The sequence below is a fragment of the Choloepus didactylus genome (assembly GCF_015220235.1).
Source record: "Choloepus didactylus isolate mChoDid1 chromosome 11 unlocalized genomic scaffold, mChoDid1.pri SUPER_11_unloc1, whole genome shotgun sequence".
Classification (NCBI taxonomy): Eukaryota; Metazoa; Chordata; class Mammalia; order Pilosa; family Megalonychidae; genus Choloepus; species Choloepus didactylus.
Window position 1 is genome coordinate 2321407 of NW_023637577.1, and position 11983 is coordinate 2333389.

General features: G+C 43.5%; 1 protein-coding gene across 1 annotated transcript in view; it reads right to left on the minus strand.

Moving 5' to 3' along the window:
- HRH2 (histamine receptor H2) overlaps positions 1-1554 on the minus strand; it is a 59759-nt gene extending 58205 nt beyond the window's left edge. Inside the window, exon 1 of the transcript XR_005214809.1 lies at positions 1396-1554. The gene's annotated coding sequence lies outside the window, so the exon portion shown is untranslated. The remainder of the gene's footprint in view (positions 1-1395) is intronic.
- Positions 1555-11983: the final 10429 nt, after the last annotated feature.

Consider the following 11983-nt stretch of genomic DNA (forward strand, 5'->3'; position numbering starts at 1 on the left):
CCTCTTGGAATGATGCCTGAGGCCACCATATCGAGAAGATGTCTGGGCTGAAGGATTACGTGGAGAAGGATGCCCAGTCATCCCAGTCCAGCTCTTGGCAGGTTGAACTCATTCAAGCCGCTGGATGACTGCAGGCACGTGAGTGAGCTCACTGAGACCAGTGGCAGAACCATGCAGCCACTCCACAGAATCAGAGAAATGAGAATCCCTATTGTTTAGGCTACTGAATTTTGGGGTGGTTTGTCAGGGCCCTTGGGTGAGTCAGCTCCTGTCTCAGCCCACTTCCTTGACTATAAAATGAGTACAGGAGTAACGTCTACCTTAAAGAGTTTTGATGAGGCTCAGATTAAAAAAAAAAAAAAAAGATGAAGGATTTAAGATTCATTCATTCACTCAACAAAATGTTTATTGAGAGCCTATTGTGTGTCAGGGATACAGTGATGAACATGATAGATAAAAATTGGATAGGCTAGAGGTTGGAGAAAGGCTATGAAGAATTCAGATCATTTCAGCTAAAGGTATTCGCTATGAAGAAAGCAAACAGGATATGATCAAGAGTGACCACTTGGCATGGTGCTTTAAGATAGTCAGAAAAGGTTTTTCTGAGCATGTGACATTAAGCTGAGTCAGGCACATGAAGATTACTGGAAGCAGAGTTCCACATGAAGGGAGATGACCATGCAAATGCCCTGTAGTTAGCCTCTCATGGAACGAAGAGAAGGTCAGCTTGGCTGAGTGTAGTGAGGGAGAGCTACAATGATTGGAGATGGGGCTGGTTGCGGGGACTCAGGTCATGTGGATTTCATCCTAAATGCAATGGGGAGCCACTGAAGGGTTTTCATAGGGAAGTGCATCCTTCATACACTGCAGAGTGAGCTATTACTGGAAGCGATTCACAGTTGGCCACCCAGTTGATCAGGAGGGCATTTGCAACCCTTTCCAGCTCTAAAAGCATATACTTCTGTACCAGATATGAAAACCTTTAAAGCTCTTAAGCACTTTCATCATATAAAGAGTCATCATGATTTCCTAATATACAGAATTTAGCCTCCCCACTCCCCACTCCCAGCCCTTGCAAGAGGACTGAGGAGTTTGGAATCTGATGGCCCACAATACCTCACTTCTCTGAATATGCGATTAGAGTCACCTTTCAAAGGAAGCCGGAAGAAGCTTCTCATTCTAAGGAAACCCAAACCACAATTTGACCAGAATAGAAAATTATGCTTTTCTTTGGAATGAGTAATCTCTGCTGAGCCTGACAGCTTAAAATTAGGAGACAGAGAGAGAAAAAAGCAACAGTTAAGATCATGAATGACATGGCATGGTGATAACATTTACCAAAGTGCGGAAAATTCCAATGAAAAACCACTGGTTCTTGTCATCGTTATTTCTCACCTCTGTCCTGGGTGCTGGTGGTGGCTCTGGCTCTGAGAAGCACCTGAGGATTGCGAGATGTACAGGATGCAAAATTTCCATGTTATCACATGCTCTGAGTCTCGAGAGTGGTTCTGAAAGGCAGGAGTTTCTCAGAGGGAGGCAACTGGTTCCTGCCCCACCAACTTGGCTCAGGAGAGTCCAGACTTGGGCAACGTCCCCACTTTCTGAGATTGCCCAAAGCTTCACTTCTGGATCACGAGACAGGAAGGAACCCAGTTTGCTAACTACCTGCTATATACTGCTCACTGTGTGGGAGCCTTTACATACAATCATCCCAAATAATTCTCACCACAGCCCTGAGAGGTGGTACATTGCAATTCAATTCTGACACCAGCTGCAAAGGACATTGATAGTTTCTGTCACCAACGATTATACAATTCTGACTCTTAACTACCTGGAGTCAGGTCAGACTCCATGGGTTAAGGGCAATCTTCTACAAGACAGCCCTTCAGACTCCTGGGTTTGGAGGCTGTGGTGGTTTGGAGCTGTATGTACCCCCAGAAAAACATGTTCTTAAACTTAATCCATTCCTGTCTGTGGGAACCCATTATCAGTAAGACCTTTTGATGAGGTTACTTCAGTTAAGGTGTGACCTGGCCCAATCAGGATGGGTCTTAATCCTATTACTGGAGCTCTTTATAAGCAGAATGAAATTCAGTCAGACAAAGAGAAAGCCACAGAGGGAGCAGCCAGAAGCTGAACATCAGCGGAACCTGGAAGAGAAGGGAGAGACCAGGACAAGGTCCCCACATGCTTTGCCACGTGACAAGCTAAGAGCCAAGGATTATAGACAGTCAGCCCTGGAACGCTACAGTCTCTGGACAGAAAGCATCTGATGATGCCTTGATTTGGATTTTCTCTTAGCCTCAAAACCGTAAGGTAATAAATGCCCATTATTTAAGCGTACCCATTGCATGGCATTTTCTTGAGCAGCCTAGGAAACTAAAACAGGGACCCAGATCACTTGAACTTCTGATCAACTGGCTACAACCCTGGGGCTCCCCACCATCCCAATCAGGGCACAACTCGTAGAACTCAGGGAAGTGCTAAACTTACAATTATAGTCTTGTTTTAATGAAAAAGGATACAAATCAAAAGAAAACAATAGAAGAAAAGCATAGGGAGACATCTGGGAGGGTCTCCAAGGCTCTATGGTCTTTGCACATGACATCAGAAAGTGTCACCCTCCTGGTGCATCAGTGGCTATTATCCACTACAGAAGAACTCTGGAGCTTCAGAGCCCAAGAGCTTTTACTGGGGTTTTATGATGTCAGCAGGATCGATAGACTCAACACTCATGAAACGGAACTCAATGTGCAGCCCCCACCCCCCTCCCAGGAGGTCAGGGAGGTGAGCTGCTATAACTGATAATGACCCAAAGCCCCAACCCTGAGTCGTCTCGTTAGCATAAACTCTTCAGGTTTGCTTTGGAGTTCATCACTCCTATCATGGGAATTTCCAAAGATCTATCTCCCAGGAACCTGAGATAAAGACCAGCCAGGTTCTTTATTATACTGCAGGAAAATGCAATCATTATTTCCCCCGGGTACCAGATGAGAAACAAACTCAGGAAGTTAAAGATTTCTCCAAACTCCCAACAGCTAGCTGGGGGGATTCACTCGACCAGCTCCGGTGCCCCTGCTTTGAACCACTTTGTTCTCCGGGCTCATGCCACTAGCAAAATAAACACTGTTGTATGAGAACCCGGAGGAGGGAATGATGCATTCTGCCCAGGGCGGAGAGGGAGCCAGGAGAGGGCTTCGGTGTTGGGTCTGGAAGCATAAGTGGGGCTTTGTTCGTGGGTAGCAAGGCTGAGGAAAATTCCAAGCAGAGATGAGGCACAGAAGGATCATAGTGTGAGGTGTGGCCAGGGAAGAAAGTAGTTTGGTGGGACTGGAGTGAGAAGGGGCAGTGGTATTGCCAAGCAATGGGATGAGAGGTGGGGTGGGTAATTAACAGCACTGAATTATACATTTTCATGTGGTTGAAAGGGGAAATTTTCAGTAATATATATGTTACTAGAATAAAAACTAAATAATTTTTTAAAAAACCTATTGAATTGTACAACACAAACAAGGATCCTTAATGTAAGCCAAGGACTGTGGTGAATAGCACAATTATTATAATCTTTCATTAGTAACAAATGTACCACACTAATGCAAGGTCTTAATAAAGAGGGTATGTGGGAACTCTATTTTCTGCATGATTTTTCTGTAAACACACAACTTCCCTCATAAGAGAGAGAGAGAGAGAGGCAATAGAAGGACTTGAACATTGTGCTAAGGATCCAAGACTGCATTTTGGCAACAAAGTGAAAGTGGTCAATGAGAAAGGTGATGTGCATTTGAGAGCTGGAAAGTGGTGGAAGTTCAGGATCTGGTGACTGATGGGGCTGTAGGGGGTGGGGATGGAGACCCTTAGAGATTTTCTGATTACGAGGAACAGAAATGCCCCAAACTGACTCAAATGCACAGGGTTTTTATTGAAATGAAACTGGGGGAGCCCATGGAACAAATTATAGGGCATACAGCTTGGTCTCATGGGCTCTGGAAGATCTTCAGACAACTTTTCTTTCTCTTCTCCTTTTTGCCCACCTGATCATCTCCTTTCTTTTCTTAGGAAGACTCGTGGCCCTAGTTTCTCATCCCCCATGATTTTAGCTTCCGTGGTATTTCTGGCAAGGCTCTTCTTGCGTTTCAAAGCACAAAGGTCAAATGTGGATTCTATCATCCCCATTTTACAGGGGAGAAAAGGAGGGGCTCAGGGGAGAGGTAGAAGAATGTCTGGCTCAACTGCCTGGACTCTCAACCCCTTTGGTATCCTGCCCAAGGGAAACTATGAGAGATGAGGGGAGAGATTTGCTAAACATCTAGGAGAAAATGAAGGAAGGGAAGTACCACTTTTTGAATACTTACTATGAGCCAGGCAGCCCTACATAACTTCTCAGTTAGCCTCACAATAATCTCATGGGCGAGGATTCTGTTACCCCATTTTCCAGGCTCAGAGAGGGGGAGTAACTTGTCCAGGGTCAAACAGCAAGGATGTAGCTGAGTAGGAACCCACTTCCCATCTAAAGCAAGAATGGGAGAGAATGTTTAGAGCCACTGAGGGACGTGTTGATAGACCCAGGTGGCTCAGAACCGGGGACTCAAAGTAAAAGAATGACAGCACAAAGCCAACTTGAAAGGTGAAATCGCTGCCCACCCCGCTACGTGGGATCAGACACCCAGGGTAGAGGAATGTAGACCCAGCATCGTGGGACGGAGAACATCTTCTTGACCAAAAGGGGGATGTGAAAGGAAATGAAATAAGCTTCAGTGGCAGAGAGATTCCAAAAGGAGCTGAGAGGTCACTCTGGTGGGCACTCTTATGCACAATATAGACAACCCTTTTTAGGTTCTAATGAATTGGGGTAGCTGGTGGTGGATACCTGAAACTATCAAACTACAACCCAGAACCCATGAATCTTGAAGACAACTGTATAAAAATGTGGCTTATGAGGGGGGACACTGGGATTGGGGGGGCCATGGGGATCACACTCTCCTTTGTCTAGTTTGTGGATAGGTGAGTGGAAAGGTGGGGGAAGGAAACAAACAAACAGACAGACAGACAGACAAGGGCGCCCAGTGTTCTTTTTTACTTTAGTTGCTCTTTTGCACTTTAATTATTATTCTGGTTATTTTTGTGTGTGTGGTAATGAGGGTGTCGGGGATTGATTTTGGTGATGAATGTACAACTATGTAATGGTACTGTGAACAATCGAATGTATGATTTGTTTTGTATGACTGCGTGGTATGTGAATATATCTCAATAAAATGAATATTAAAAAAAAAAAAAGAATGATAGCACAGAAAAAAGGAGAAGCCAGCTCCAGGCATCCTTCTGGGCTGAGCCCCTGGGAGTCCGGCTGAGGCAAAGAGCTTGGAGGTGAGGATCAGCTGAGGGAGACTGGCAGGTGTGGTGAGCTCTTCTATTGTCCACTGTGGTAGGTTGAATTATATACCCCCAACAAGTCCTGTTCTTAATCTTAATCAGCATTCCTGTGGGTGGGAACTCATGTGTAAATAGGACCTTATTTTTAGTTAAGGTGTGACCCAACTGAATCAGGGTGGGTCTTAATCCATATCAACAGAGGCCTTACAAAGAGAAGAAACCAGAAGCCAGAAGTCAGAGCAAGCCCCAGGGAGGAGCCAGCAGTCAGAAGTCAGTGGAAACTGGAAGAGCAGACACATGGAGAGAGAGATGGGCATGTGATGGGAGGTAGAGATGCAAACTAAGGAACTCCAAGGATGGCTGCTAGCCAGCACCAGAACACTACAGATTTGGGGGAAAAAGCATGGCCTTGCTGATGCCTTGACTTGGGACTTCTAGGCTTCCAAACCTTGAGCTAATAAATTCCTGTTGTTAAGCTAACCCATCGTATGGTGTTTGTCATAGCAGCCCAGCAAACTAAGGCATCCACCTGCAATGATTTCCAACCCCCTTTGCTCTTTCCCTTTACACACTCCAAAAGCTGGAAAGTCAGTACTTGCTTTCCCAGCCTCCCTTGCTGCTGGGGACTGTCATGTGATCCAGTTCGGCCACTGAGACAAAGGGGAAGTCTTTTGTTGGTTGAGGTGGGAAATTTCCCTCCTATAACAGGAAAGAGGGACACGATACACACTCTTTCCTGCTGCTCTTCTTTGATCCTGCGGTTGATGCAGCCATGTTGTGACCTTGAGGGAAAGACCAAGAGAACTTTGGGTTCTAGAGTCAGAACCCATACACTGTGGGGCTCCTGTACCAACCTTGGAAACACTTACTTCCCAATTTTTTTGCTTGTGAGATAACGAAACATCGTATGGTTAAGTCACTATGACTCAACTGAACACATCCTGATTCAAGGAGGAAATGAATGTGCAGAAAATATGATCCCACCCCCATTTTTCTGCCCTCTAAGAGTAGGGTGACCAATGTTTCTCTGTTGGGATATTCTTCCCCTCCATCTGCTTCCCTGCCAAGCTTCCATGGAAGGTCAACTTCAAGTTCCCAGGCTGATCACAAACCTTAGCCCTGTGTGTATTCACCTTCACAGCATGCGATGCAAGGTCTTCAAATGGCCTCTTCCTACAAAACAGGTGCTCTCTGAGGGCAGAAAGAAATGGGGCAGGAGTGGGAGCCAGCTGTCCTCTTCAGTAGACTTCCACTTACCTGTCATTGGCCAGAACTACCCCAAAGCCACCTCTGGCTGCAAGGGTGGCTTACAAAATGAAAAATCTCTTACCTCTAATTTCTGCAATGGAAGGCAAGCAAGGGAGAAGAGGGCTGGAAATGGAAGTGTGGGATAGGCATCGGCCCCAGGTGATGAAATATTTCTGTAAGTTATTTGATGTTTTAACCATATTATTTTTATTTTTCTCTAAATGGAAATATTTTATTTTTCTCTGATTCAAAGAGCAACAAAGCTTGTTGTAAAAATTAAAACCATACGGATCACAAAGTCAGTTTCCTGAAATCTTATTCCCTTAGAGAAAACCTTATAAACAATTTGAACCATGTATCATTCCAGACTTTTATCCATGCATAAAAACACTGTTGGATGCTTATTTGTAAAAATGGGACCTTATCACAATATGATTTCGTCATCTACTTTTTTGTTACATAAGAATGGCATGGACATTTCCTCGTATTTATACAAATAGATGTAACAACTCTTTTATCAGTGACATAATTTTGGTCTTAGTTATCTATTAGAGGCTTAAAACAACACAGGTTATTATCTTGCAGTTTCTGTGGGTCCGTATTCTGCTTCAGGGGCTTTTACTAGATTGCAAACAACGTTGGGTTCCCTTTTAAAGGCTCAATCAGGGAAGGATATGCTTCCAAGCTCACTTACATAGTTGTCAACAGAATTCAGTTCTTTTCGGGCTGTTGGACTGAGGGTCTCAGTGGCTTAATAGTTCTCGGCCAGACACTTCTTTCAGTTCCTTGCTGGGTGGGCTTTTCCAACATGGTGACTCGCTTTGCCAAAGCCATCAAGGGGGAGAATCTGCTAGCAAGGGGGAAGTTGGTATCTCTGATACCCTAATCACGGAAGTACTATCCAGTCAATGTTGAGGCATTCTATTGGTTAGAAGTGAGGTACAGACCCTTCCCACACTCCAGGGGAGGACACTATACAGTGGTGTAACTATTGGGAGGCAGGGGTCCTGGGGCCATCTTAGAGTCTGTCAACCACATTGTCCCACTTACTTAATGATTCTCCTACTGATGAACACCTAGCTTTTCCTCTAGTTTAAACAATGTCATCATTCTTGAACTCAATGTCTTCCTGAATGTTCTGGTTTGCTAATGCTGCCAATTATGCAAAATACCATAAATGGATTAGCTTTTTTAAAGGGGGTTTATTTGATAACAAATTTACAGTCTGAAGTCCATGAAAATGTTCAAATTAAGGCATCAACAGAAGTATACCTTCACTGGAGAAAGGCTGATGGCATCCAGAAAACCTCTGTTAGCTGGAAAGGCGTGTGGCTGGCATCTGTTGATATCGGGTTGTGTTCCAGCTTCCCTCTCAGCTCCTGTGTGTTCTTCAAAATGTTGCTCTTGGGACGTTTTGTCCTCTCTTAGCTTCTCTGGAGCAAACTCTGGGCTAGCTTCAGTAGAAGTCTGCTTTCAATGACCGTCTCCAAAATGTCTCTCTAAGCTGCAGCAGTGAGCTCCTTCTGTCTGAGCACTATAAGAGCTCTATAAACTAATCAAGACCCACCCACACCGAATGGGTGGGGCCACACCTCCATGTAAATAATCTAATCAAAGGAATTACCCACAGTTGGGTGGGTCACATCTCCATGGAAACAACCTAATCCAAAGATTTCAACCTAATCAACATTAATATGTCTGCCTGCACAAGATTGCATTAAAGAACATGGTGTTTTGGGAGACATAAGTCATCCAAAACGGCACAGCAAACTTGTCCAAGAATTTTCTTTGAAAAATTCTTCAAAGTGAAATTTCTAGATCCAAGGGCAAAAATAGATTTATAGATAAGAGCACTCCCAAACTCTTGACCAAATGTATATGTTCAACAGCAGAGTGTGATTGTTGACCATTCTCCACATCCCTCACTAACACTGAGCATTTAACAACCTGTTAAATATGTTTCACTTTGCTAAAGCTGCTGGAATACAGTATACCAGAAATGAGTTGGCTTTTACAATGGGGATTTATAGCTTACAAATTTGCAGTTCTAAGGCCATGAAAATGTCCAGTTAAGACATCAAGAGGAAGATACCTTCTCTGAAGAAAGGCTGCTGGTATCTGGTGTTCCTCTGTCAGATAGCAAGGCACATGGCAAGCCTCTGCTTGTCCTTTGCTCCCGGGATTCATTACTTTCACCTCTTGGTTACAGTGGCCTCTTCTGTGGGTCCTCTCTTAGCTTCTCTGGGGCTTTTCTCTGTAAGTTCTCCAGGCTTTTCCTGTCTTTTATCCTCTCATAAATGATTCCAGTAAAAGGATTGAGATCCACCTTGAATGGGGTGGGTCACATCTCAATTGAAATAACTGAATCAAAGTTCTCATCTGCAATAGGTCTCCCCCACAGGAATGGATTAAAAGACATGGCATTTTCTGTGGTACATAACATCTTCAAACCAGCACAAATATGATAGGTGAAAATGGATAGCCCTGTGTTTTAGTTTACAATTTTCTGTTGCTTGGTAAGTTTGAGTATATTTTCATATGTTATCAGCTACTTGTTTTGATCAGGACTTTTGGTCACCAGGAACAAAACCTCATTTGAACTAATGCAAACTCACAAAAAAGAAAAAAAAAAAAGGGAGATGGTATTTTTTGTTAGAACATAAAGTGACTCTGTAAAACATCACTGCCTGGCCTTATGGAAAGCAGAATGCTGTCCATCTCAATTCCCAGCAGTTATTCCTTTCATGGACTCCTCCTGGGGACCCAGGATGCCTTGCCATTGCCTCTCTCATCCCATTTCTTCCCTTTCCTTCTCCCTCCATCCTGATTAGCTGCTCTGTTCACTAAGAGGTATAAGTGTCCTTGGAGATTTCTTTTACTTTCCAAAGCAAAACATATCATGTAGAAGTATATGAAATATATGAAGTAGAAGTATAAGAAGTAATGTGAAAGTGTAATCCCTATCCTGGTTGACAGAGATATGGACAATTAACAATTCATTGTGTATCCTTCTAAGTTTTTTGCCTTACGAATGATGATGATGATGATGATGTTTCATATGTTCCTGGCATTGTTCTAAGAGTATTACATGTTCTCAAACTCCTTAAAACATTTGAGGAAGATACAATCATTTCTCATTTTAGAGATGAAGAAACTGGGGCATCGAGGAGTTACATAATGTACCAAAATTTGCTGACATCATCAGAGCCAGGATTCAAACCCAGGCAATTTGAATCTTATACACACACACACACACACACACACACACACACACACACACGTACTCCATGACTATAAATTTCCAAAAATATGGTTTTCTAGAAAACAAAAGATACTGTCACACTGCTAATTTTCTGCATTTTTTCTGTATGTAAAGATTTGCCCCATTCTTCTAATTGCCATATGGTATTCATTCCATCATATCGATGAACTATACTTTTTTTTAGCCAGTCTCCTATTGATGGACATTTAATTGTTTCCAATTTGTCATTTCACCACATCCCTCATAATTCTGTCTGGCTTGAGGCTTTGGTGTGATAGCACTGACTCTGGCCTTGTACTGAAATGACCTTTTACTTCAACTCCCTACCAACTGACCATAAAGCTCAGTGACTCATCTCTTCAATTCAGGTTTTCACGGAAGAGGAGCTATGGTTCCTAGGCCACCAAATGAGGTTTATGGCTGCGCCTTCCAGAGGTTGGAGGGAAGGCAGGTTCTCCAGAAGGGGCAGTGGGTGGGGCAAGCAGCTTGTGCAGCACCTTCTTTGAGCTCTCCTTTCAGAACTGCCTGTTCACATCCTTCACTATGTAGCCATTAGGGTGCCCTTCTTCTCCTACCTGACTTACAAAGCAAGCTTTTTATGTCATATATTTTGGCAAATGTATTTTCTCAGCTCATCCCTTGCTTCAATGCTTTGTACTAGAAAGAAGTTTTGCAAGTCAATGTGGTTATATTTATGGATCTTTTTCCTTATCATTACTGACCGTCAAGTCATTCTGAGAAAAGCTTTTCTCAATTCAAGATTAAACATTTTTATGGGTTTTGTTTTATATTCATATATCAAATCCATTCCAGATTTGTTTTTAACATCAAGCTAATTATTTCTCAAGTAATTATACACAACGGATTGACTAAGTCCATCCTTTTGCCTTTACGTCCCAGCATATCACTGAATGCAGAGGTTACAAGAAGGCACATTGGAGTTGGGCAGACTTGGATTCTGGGCCTGCTCTGTGACTTGCTGGCTGTGTGATCTCCAGCAGATAACTTAATGTCTCTGGGCTTATGTTTCCTCCTTTGAAAATGGAGATCATCAAGGTTCCTGATTCGCAGGGCTGCTGTGGGGTGAAATGACACAGCACATGTGATGCACCCCATAAACATCCTTGTTGAATTCTCTTTCCTAAACTCCCCCTCAATTTCAAGAGCCTACATCTGGGCTCTCACTGCTTCCCTCTGTCTGCTTCTGTCCTAGAATTGCATCATTTATACCACGTAGTTTTGTAGCATGCTTTGGTTTGCTAAAGCTGCCAGAATGCAATGTGCCAGAAATAGGTTGGCTTTTTTCCAATGGGATTTATTAGTTTACAAATTTGCAATTCTAAGGCCATGAAAATGTCCAAATTAAAGCATCAAGAGGTAGGTACCTTCTCTGAGGAAAGGCTGCTGGCATCTGGGATCCCTCTGTCTCATGAGAAGGTGTGCCAGTTTGAATGCACTATGTCTGCCAGATAAAGCCATATTCTTTGATGCAATCTTGTGGGGCAGATGTTTTAGTGCTGATTAGATTGGAATCCTTTGAGTGTTTCCACGGAGATGTGACCCACCCAACTGTAGGTGATAACTCAGATGAGATAATTTCCATGGAGGTGTGGCCCCACTCATTCAGTGTGGGCCTTGATTACTGGAGCACTATATAAGCTCAGACAGAAGGAGCAAGCTTGCTACAGCCAACAGGGACACTTTGAAGAATGCACTGGAACTGAGAGAAGAGCTTCAGCTTACAGAGACATTTTGGAGACGGTCTTTGAAAGCAGACTTTTGCTCCGGAGAAGCTAAGAGAGGACAAACGCCCCAAGAGAAACTGAGAGTGACATTTTTGAGGAGCTGAAGCCTAGAGAGGAACGTCCTGGGAGAAAGCCATTTTGAAACCAGAACTTGGAGCAGATGCCAGCCATGTGCCTTCCCAGCTAACAGGTTTTCCGGATGCCATTGGCCATCCTCCAGTGAAGGTACCTGATTGTTAATGCGTTACCTTGGACACTTTATGGCCTTAAGACTTTAACTGTGTGACCAAATAAATCCCCTTTCATAAAAGCCAGTCCATCTCTGGTGTTTTGCATTCTGGCAGCATTAGCAAACTAG